This window comes from Equus asinus, chromosome 26 (assembly GCF_041296235.1).
Source record: "Equus asinus isolate D_3611 breed Donkey chromosome 26, EquAss-T2T_v2, whole genome shotgun sequence".
In the NCBI taxonomy this organism is placed as follows: Eukaryota; Metazoa; Chordata; class Mammalia; order Perissodactyla; family Equidae; genus Equus; species Equus asinus.
Genome location: NC_091815.1, coordinates 35800758 through 35809765, shown reverse-complemented (window position 1 = coordinate 35809765; position 9008 = coordinate 35800758).

The window sequence follows — 9008 nt, the reverse complement described above, 5'->3', positions numbered from 1 at the left end:
CCCCTTGTTTGTTTTTCAGTCAGTTTGTTTTCTTTTTTTTTTTCTTTTTTTTTTATTAATGTTATGATAGATTACAACCTTGTGAGATTTCAGTTGTACATTTTTGTTAGTCATGTTGTGGGTACACCACTTCCCCCTCCGTACCCTCCCCCCACCCCCCCTTTTCCCTGGTAACCACCGATCAGATCTCCTTCTCAATATCCTAATTTCCACCTATGAGTGGAGTCATATAGAGTTCGTCTTTCTCTGTTTTTCAGTCAGTTTGTTTTCTTATGGCTAAAGTGTGCCTCTCAAATAGCTAAGGTTCTTTCTCAAAATCCAGTCTGACATCCCTTGTCTTCCATTTGGATCATTTTGTCTTATTATGGATATTATAATTTCTGACATAATTAGTGCTACCAGAGCCTATGTGGAGAGAAGAAGGGGGAATCATGTTTAATGAGTTCAGAGTTTCAGTTTTGCAAGATGAAAAACTTCTGGAGATCTTTGGACAACAATGTGAATATTCCTAACACTACTGAACTGTACATTCAACAGGGTTAAGATGGGAATTTTGTGTTATATATATTTTACCATAATTAAAAAATTTTAAAATAAATCATTTTTACTTCTCCTGTAGAGCTTGCTTTACTATTTCTATAATGAAAGTTGACTTGAGTTCAATTCTGTCCACTTCCTTTTACTCTGAAATCTTATTTCAATTTAATTTTGGGATGATATTTTGTCTGGGTGTGGAATTCTGGTGGCATATTTTTGCAATATCTTTAAAGATCTCACTTCATCGTCTCTTGACTTAGTTTCTTGTGTGATGTCATCTTCATTATTATTGTCACTCCATGAAGGCAACTAGTTGTTATTTTAAAAATATTTGGCTGCTTTTGCCATAAAAAAGGACAAAGTCGTCCCATTCACAACATGGATAGACCTCGAGGTTATTATGTTGAGTGAAATAAGCCAGACAGAGAAAGACGAACTCTGTATGACTCCTCTCATAGGTGGTAGGTAACATATGGACAAAGAGAACTGCTCGGTGGTTGCCAGGAGAAAGGGGGGTTGGGGGAGGGCACTAGGGGTGAAGTGGTGTACCTACAACATGACTAATCATGATGTACAACTGTAATTTCACAAGGATGTTAACTTTCATAACCTTAATAAAAAAATATTTGGCTGCTTTTAAAGATTTCTTATTGTGTTGTGACAATAATCCTCTACTATTAAGTGTAATGGGAGAAAGTATGAGGCTGAGGAGTTCAGGTGGGGGTTGAGCTGGGCTTGCTGGCAGCCTCTCTCCATCCAGAAAATGGGTGCCGGGGGGCCTGCCTGACCTCAAGCTCTATACCTCCTCCTACCCCTGGAATTCGGAGACTGACTGATGAAGCTGATGGTTCTGGGCCAAACCTGTAAGGAGTGTGAGCAATGAGTTCAATCATCTCCTCTAGTGGTTATAACTGACTCTAGAGCCAAACGTACAGAAAAGAATCCAAGTCAGTTTTACCACTTTATGGAACATCAAACCAACCACTGCTCCCTGAAGATTAGAATCTCTCAGATTGTTAGGGTGGCGGAACCGGCACGTACTTGTTCCCCATGGAGAAGGTCTCATGTGACATGTACTCTGGACCATCAACATGCTGAAGACATCTTGTCCAGCAGAGGGAGGCCTTGACCATGCTTGGGGTGGACTAGACCATTGCTGAGCAGTTGACTTAAAGAGACACTCTTTGGCCTGTGGGATTTTTGTTTGGTGCATCAATGCATTAACCTTTCCAGGAGCCCCCAAATCAAATACAACAAGAGCAAGGCAGCTGTGGTGAGTGAGTGTAGTAGGTCTGGTGTAAAGAAAATGATCGAGGAGTGTAGTGAGTTTTGGCCCAAGTGCCAGGAAGACCGCAGTGCATGGTGGGGAGTGTAGCAAAGTAAAAGAGGTGGCCCCTGCTTAGCCCCATTTAGGTCACCATCAGGAGAGAATGCCAGATCTTCCAATTTCTCAAGGAAATTTGGGCTTTAATATCATTCTAAGAGACTTCCCAATATTTAAAGGCTGCAAACTAATTTATAGTAATTATTAGGGAAATACAAATCAGAACCATAGTGAGTTCCTACTTCACACCTAGTAGGCTGACCATTATATAAAAATAATAACAAGTGTTAGGAAAGATGTGGAGAAATTATAACCCTGGTGTGTTGCTGGTGGGACTGCAAAATGTTGCAGGCACTGTGGGAAACAGTGTGGTGATTTCTGAAAAAATTATGCACAGAATTTCCATATGATCCAGCAATTCCACTTCGAGGCAGATACTGAAAAGAATGGAAAGCAAGGTTGAACAGATATTTGTACACCCATGTTCATAGTAGGATTATTCCCAATAGCCAAAGAGTGGAAGCAACCCAAGTGTCCACCGATGGATGAATGGATAAACAAAATGTGGCAAATACATACAATGGAATATTATTCAGCCTTAAAAAGGAAGAAAATTCTAGCACATGCTCCAATATGGATTAACCTTGAAGACATTATGCTAAGGGACATAAGCCACACAAAATGTCAAATACTTTATGATTCTACTTCGATGAGGTGCAGGCAACAGTCAGATTAGAGAGACAGAAAGTAGAAAGGTGGTTGTCAGGGGCTGGGGTGATGGAGAAAGGGAGTGTTAACATTTAATGGGGACAGAATTCCAGTTTAGGAAGAAGAAAAAGTTCTAGAGATGAATAGTGTTGACAGTTACACAACAAGGTGAATGTCCTTAATGCCACTGAACTGTACACTTGAAAATGGTCAAAGTAGTAATTTTTGTTACATATATTTTACCAAAAGAAAATATTTCTATAAACACTTTCAGTCAAAGGAAATATGAATACAAGCTAGACATACCCCATCCAAGGAAGCCAAATCAGAGAGGATGACTTCATGGCCACCTGAGTTTTCTCTCTGCCCTGCAACCAATCATCTTCCCTGTGGTCCATACCTCTCCTAGGTGGAGCCCTTGAGTATTGCCTCCACATACTTCCTGCCTCATGAATCATACCACAGTCTCAAAGGGGTTGTACCTTTGTTCCCAGCTCCTTCTCTCTTGCTTTAATGTTGTGCAAATTGCACTACACGAGGCTCATATCTTCCAAGATAGTAGCAGCAGATTTCAGTTTTTATGTCCAAACCAGTAGCCCTCAGCTCCATCCTGCTCACATTTTCAAAGCCACAGGAAGTAACTGGATCTCCCATGCTCAATAATTACAGAGAACCAAAGCAGCCAACCCACCACAATATGTGGGAGAATTCCTGGGGTTGATGGGGTTTGTCATATGCCAGCCGGAGTCCTCTCCCCCAACATGAGACCTAAGACTTCTTGGTGGCATTTCCCCAGCACTAAAGTCAAGCATATTTTGTGTGATGCTCTTCACTCAAGGTTTGGGGATGGCAGAAGAGAATGAAGCTCCAGGTTAGAAAGTAGGTTAAATTGGATACTAGGCATCACGTTCCAAAAACTCATCCACCACAGAAAGTCTCTTCCTGATCGTCTCTCTCCTGTCACCGTGCTGCAGGGGCCAAGAGGCCATCTCTCAACACCTCACCCCGTTGTGATGGAGTCTAGAACTCTCAACAATGCTTTTTCTTTCCTCCACAAGGGGGAACCTTTCGGTTCATGTTATTTTATCATCCGATGTCGTTGTAGCTTCCACTTCACCTCGTTCTCCAATAGCTCACACATCCAAAACCATCAATAGCAATTTTATGTCATGTGAATATCACCTCAATCAAAATACTATTATTAGTTTGTTTTGAAAAGAGTATACATGAACACACTCCTTACTCTGAGAACTCCGTACGTCTTCTTGAATGTTTGAAAATGGCTGCTTATTTTCCACAATAAATTAGTTGAGTTATTTAACATTTATAAGATGGGTATGGTGCCCCTGAGCTGGATTTGCCTGGCCCCTTCTCTATAATTAGGGCCTGTCTTTCCTCGTACAGGTTATGGGGAAATATCCTCTCCTGCCCTTCTGTCTGTACCTTGTGGCTTCCGGTTGCACTTCCTCTCCTCTCAGCCATCCATCTGCTTGTCGCCCCTAAGAGGCAGGACAGAGTATGGGGATTAGGGGAGTGAGGATGTCAAGAGAAACCTCTGGACCCTCCAGCTTGAGAGATGCCTCTAGCCTTGAGTAGAATGAAGCCAAGGGGAGCTCAGGAGGAGAGCAGCGCTGGCGCTGCAGGTATCTCTGTCCCTCACCCCAGGGCACAAGTCAACAGAAGCACTTTACCTTCTCCTACATTTGGGATCCTGGACAGACTCACTGTCACCACACACATGGTCACTGTGCTCTAGTGGCAACACATGAACAGGATCGAAGTACAAAGTATAATCCTCAAGGTCAATGTCACCCCCTCCGTTTCCCCCGGAACAATAACTGCTCTCTGAGCACCAAGGGATCACTAATGGGCATCAGTGGGAGACAGGTGTTGAGAGGATTTGGTACAACATATAGCTATTCACTCACAGAGTCACCGTGAGAGTGACAAGTGGGGCCATTCTCCAAGAGAGGGCAACGGAAGTAGAGACTGGGATGGAATCACAGATGGAGTTAGTGGGGATCTCTTGTTAGCCATGGTTTGGAAGGGGCCCTGGAGCCAAATGGAGACGAACCACTCATTAGCTTCCCTCAGACAGGTGCTACCTTCACCTCTCAGGGATCTGAGATACCTGACTACTTGGTGGTCATCTCCGCTCCTTGTCTTGGTGTTCACCTTCACTCCTTGTTTTCATGTTCCCTTTCTCGAACTGGAATGAAGATGGAGAGAACTTGGATGTCCAGGTCCTGAGGAGGCAAGACTTCTGAGGGGTAGAGGCCAGGGTGTGGACCAGGGGCAGGGGAAGTAAGTGTGGTTAGAAGATTCCTGAAGACTCTCCCAGTCCAGGACAGTCTGGAGCTCAGCATCTCTCGGCTGCCTGCACATCTCCCTGACACTCTTGCTGTCGTTGGAGGCTCAGGAAAGATCATCTGGGTCCTGGGAGGACAGGGAATGAAGGGGAAGGGGCTACAGTCTAGAGATAGGAATACTGCCTCCTCTCTCCTCTTCCCATGTGGCCCTGCTTCCTGCCCCTGTGCTGTTGGTTTCCAGGGGGCTCCTGGGGCTCAGGGTGCTCATGGGACGCCCCAGTGGGCCCACCTTCCTCCTCACCCATTGTCTTAGCTTGGTGGATGCCAGGTGAGCAGGCCCTGCCAAACCCAGGCTAATCAATTTCTGGAATCTCATTTCTTCCAAACTTGAATCTTAGAACTCAGTCACTGAAATTCCATTTGGAGAGAGACCTGGGAGGACAGAATGAGCTCCCCTCTGCCTTTTGGGTACGGTTGCCCAGGAGGGATGTCCTAGCCTCACTCTCATCCCACTCCAAACCTTCACAGCTTCATCTCCCTGCCCCATCCTGCTCCCCTCCTCAGACCCCTTCCCCATTCTGCCTCTACCTATCCCCTCTACCTCCCTCCCATCACTCAGGGCTTACAACATCAAATCTCTCTTCTCCACACAGAGAATCTGTGTATCACTGTCTCCATGGGAACCTAAGACAAGGCATATTGGACCCTTGAAGTCCCCCAAGGAGCATCCTTAAACGGGTCCCTTTTTCTCTCACAGTTATCCAGTCTCTACACAAGTCTTAGACATCAGGATTCAGGGCTGGGCGTTTGGTGGAGGAATACCCACAACTCTCTCCACTGTTGTCTGAGAAAAAACAATCGAATACTGCTCATCTTTTTCATGGTCCATACAAGTTGGCCTCTCTTTCCCAGATACTCTGAATCCCAGCATGAGCTGAACCAAGGATGCAAATGCACTATTTTTGCCTTTTTATTGAAGTGGTTCCAAAGTCCACTAGTCTTAATTGTGGTGCAATAAATATATAGATAGACAGACAGACAGGTGCAGATATAGGTATACAGATATAGATTTTTGTGAAACTAACACCCATTTCAAGGTGTAGACTTTAAATATTTTCCATATTCTAGACAGTTTTTCCATGTGACACGAGCTATATTACGTCTCAGTCCATATGTTCTATGGTTAGAGAAACCATTATTCTCACATTTATCATCACTAATTAGTTATTTTGGTGCTAGGAATTTCAGTATATGGAATCATGCAGCATGGGACTCTTTCGTACCTGTCTGCTTTTCCTTAACATTTGTCTGTAAAATCTCACCATATTCTTGAGCGTGTCTGTGGCTGACTGTTGACTACAGTGTATTATCTCATCGTATGAATATACCACTGTTTCTTGAGCTCATTTGATGCCGATGGACATTTGTGTTAAGTCCAGCTTTTGGCCGTTATGAATAAAGCTGTTAGAACATTTTTGTACATGGCCTTTGATGGACATGTACACTCATTTCCTTTGGGAGGATGGATAGAAGTGGACTTGTTAGACCCTAGAGGATGTGGTTTTAGCACTAATAGACACTGCCACAGAGTTTTACAGGCGACTGTACTCATTTGCATCCTCCCCAGCAGTTTGAGGAGCTCTGGTTCCTCTGCCTCCTCTCCAACACGTGGTAAGATCAGCCTTTCACCTTCAGCCATTCTGATGCATGCAGATCCATGGTTGTTTAATGGGTCTTGGGAACTCTGCAATCTTTATCAGGATTTTTATTCTGTCCTCTCTCTTTTGGGGAGGCAACTCTTATGTGCTTTCAGCTTATTTTCTTGTATATTCCATGCCTTTTGTAGCTTCTATCTACGACTTCATTTTGAGTCAATCATTCCTTTTCTATTTATTAAGAAAGACATATTTTAGAGGACCTAAATGTGTGTTTCCAGCATAGCTAAATTCTCAGGAAGCAGATGGTAAAATAGAAATGATCTCATTACTCGTTTACGTTACTGATACTGATTTTGGATTCACGAAGGTAAATTCACAATAGTTTTTAACGTCTGGGAACTAAATTTCTGAATTCTGAGCCATTTGTCATTTTAATATTTAAAATTCATTCTAAGCCAGCGGTAGTTGTCTTATCTCATTAGTGGTGCCTTTCCAATTTTTTGATCATGAGTTTATTTTTCGTGTTTCCTCTGAGATATAAGAAACAGTGCAAAAGAAAGCCTGAACCCTACATGTTCTATTTGAGGAATAATCATAAAGGGGACGCCCATGGAATTCCTACCCGGGTTGAGAAATAGAAGTCGGCAAGAAGCCCCCGAAGCCGACTTCGTGTCTCTCCTCACTCCAACGCTCCTCAATGACCTTGAATGTTTCTTTTTACTTTCTCATTTTGGCATTAACAGTGTATCACCAAACAGTACCGTTTGGTTTTGCTGTTTTTAAACTTTATATCAATGGAGTCTTACTGACGTATGATTCTGCTTCTTTCTCTCAAACTTCCAATAGACCTTGCTTTGTGTGGCAGTGTTTCTTTGTTTTGATTGTCATATAGTTGACAACTGTACCCCTAGAACACCATGAACACTTTAGACCATTGACAGACATTTCTAATGTCTCCAGTGAGGTTAGCATACACAGCGCTGCTCTGAGGGTTCTGGACTATCTCTCGAGTGCACATGGGTTAAGAGTTTCTCTAAACTGTCACCATCTGATAGAAGCATAATGTGAGCACCAAACATGAGCCATATGTGTCATAGAGAATTTTCTAAATGCCACATTAAAAAAATATTTTTAAAAAGATGAAGTTATTTTAAATGACCTATTTTATTTACCGCAGTCTCTCCAGATCGTGGGGGGTGCAAATACCTCGTCGAGTTAGTGTTTTCATTTCCTTCAAACAAATGCCCAGAAGTGGAATTGCTGGATCCTATGATAGTTCTATTTTTAATTTTTCAGGGAACTTCCACACTGTCTTCCATAGTGACTGCACCCATTGACATTCCCACCAACAGTGCACCAGACTTCCCTTTTCTTCGCATCCTTGTAAGACTTGTTACTTCTTGTCTTTTCGATAATCCCAGCTTGAGATTTGCTAGACCAGCAGCTGATGTGAATTTGTGCTGCACAATTTGTGGAACCTGGCCTTCTCTAGTGGCTGCTTTGCCCAGCAGTCTTCCCCGCAGTACTTGAGGAGTGGGGGATGTAGCTGGTGCTCTCTCGTTTGCCTGGACCCTCCGGCAGGAGCAATCCTGGGTCCTGTGGAGCACGACATTTACACAGAAAGTGGAATCACACCTTAGAAAAAAAATACAGGGGCTGGCCCCGTGGCCGAGTGGTTACGTTTGCGCGCTCCGCTGCAGGCAGCCCAGTGTTTCGTCAGTTCTAATCCTGGGTGCGGACATGGCACTGCTCATCAGACCACGCTGAGGCAGCGTCCCACATGCCACAACTAGAAGAACCCACAACAAACAATACACAACTATGTACCGGGGGGGCTTTGGGGAGAAAAAGGAAAAAATAAAATCTTATAAAAAAAAAAAAAAGAAAAGAAAAAAATACAACGTGTAGCGCACATATGAATACTTTTGAAATAAGAAAACACATCATCAAATTATAAAAGCTAAAATGCTCAAAGGGGCTAGCCTGGTGGCATAGTGTTTGAATTCACAAACTCTAGTTGGGTGGCCCAGGGTTCGAGGGTTCAGATCCCAGGTGCAGACCTGTGCACTGCTCATCAAGCCATGCTATGGCGGTATCTGGCATTCAAAAATAGAGGAAGACCGGCACAGATGTTAGCTCAGCGACAATCTTCTTCAAGCAAAAAGAGGAAGATTGGCAACAGATGTTAGCTCAGCGACAATCTTCCTCCACAGTAAATAAATAAATTAATTAATTAATTAAAATATGCCAGTCCAGAATACCTGTCTGGCACACCTGCATGACACATTTTCCTCACAGTTTTTCACTCATACTCTTTGGTTGACTCTTTACATGAGACTCACTTTGTCATATAGTCTGTTAATAGATATTAATATTATATTAATAAATATATTTAGTCATAAGAATATTCTACATATATAATAGCATAGAAAGAGTATTCAGTATTTCCTCTGGCATGATTGATTGAAATTT